Consider the following 1,365-nt stretch of genomic DNA (forward strand, 5'->3'; position numbering starts at 1 on the left):
AGCTGGAGAATGAGAATAGGACCTGAGACAGCATATTGGGCTAAGGAGGAGAGGTGAGGTTCCCAAACGGCAATCAAAGCTCATGGACCAACCGAATTCTACTTCCCAGCAACCTTGCAGCTAGTGCAACCAACAAAAGGCCTGCTGGGGAATGTATTTGCCACTAAATTCCCCAAGTATGCCAACATTACAAAAAAGATAGAGGTTGTTCATCATAATTAAATTTCCACAAACCTCCCCAATCACAAGTATTATAAGCAGAAGTAAAAAACCACATTTTACAGATCTCAAACTTGTCTTCAATATTTAGTTCATCACCTTCAAAAAATAGTTCCCTTGCTAAACGCATTAGCTATATGATCTATCCAAGCAGCAAGAAGATGGCCAGGCCATGGCAATCCTCTTCCCATTTTCCCTAGCCGCTCAGGGCTGAACAGCAGGGTGGGGGGTAGGGGTGGAGAGCACAAGGGCTACTTTTCCCAGTACAACATGGCATCTGAAGCTTGATGGGAGAGCAGAACTGGTGAGACTTGAGAGAAGGGTCCAGGGCCTGTATTCAGTCAGAATCACTGATGGAAGAAGAGGAGGAAGAGGAGGAATGTTTGCCACGCTTGTGGTGCTTATGCATCTTTTTATGGGCTTTCTTCATTTTCTTCTGCATCTTGTCCACTATCACTGCTGGTCCGACCATGCCAGGAGCCAAAGGATTCACAGGAGGCATTCCAGGGGCAGGCGGTGGGTATGGAGAAGGTAGGGACCCGAGGGTTGGCATCCTGGATACCCTGGCTGCGGCACAGGATGAGGGGCCTACCTGGGGGGAAAGCCGGATTGCCCTGGGGAGGTCCTGGGGGAGGAGGACGGGGGCCTGGCAGAAAGGGTGGGTTGATAGGTGGCGGGATTGGAACCTCCAAGGTACCCGATGTTGGGGGGATATGGATTTGGCCCTGGCTGCCCGGCATTGAAATTCCATGTTTAGGTGTGTCCTCCAGCCTGGAGAACTACCAGGACTTCCACATAAGAAATGTCTCTTTCCTGGCCGGGTGCAGGGGCTCATGCCTGTAATCCCAGCACTTTGGGAGGCCGAGGCGGGTGGATCACGAGGTCAGGAGTTCGAGACCAGCCTGAAACCCTGTCTCTTTCCACCACCGCCTGGGCTTGATGAGTTCTCCCCATAAAATATGTTTTTTAAAAAAGAAATCATGGCCAGGCACGGTGATTCACACCTGTAATCCCAGCACTTTGTGAGGCCGAGGTGGGCTGATCACTTGAGGTCAGGAGTTCGAGACCATCCTGACCAACATGGTGAAACCCCATCTCTACTAAAAATATGAAAATTAGCCAGTTGTGGCCAGGCATGGTGGCTCA

General features: G+C 50.7%; 1 pseudogene; it reads right to left on the minus strand.

Annotated features, from left to right (window-relative positions):
* Positions 1 to 521: 521 nt before the first annotated feature.
* On the minus strand, positions 522 to 969 carry LOC119622681 (proline-rich protein 13 pseudogene; annotated as a pseudogene).
* Positions 970 to 1,365: the final 396 nt, after the last annotated feature.

Source organism: Chlorocebus sabaeus, chromosome 11, assembly GCF_047675955.1.
Source record: "Chlorocebus sabaeus isolate Y175 chromosome 11, mChlSab1.0.hap1, whole genome shotgun sequence".
NCBI lineage: Eukaryota > Metazoa > Chordata > Mammalia > Primates > Cercopithecidae > Chlorocebus > Chlorocebus sabaeus.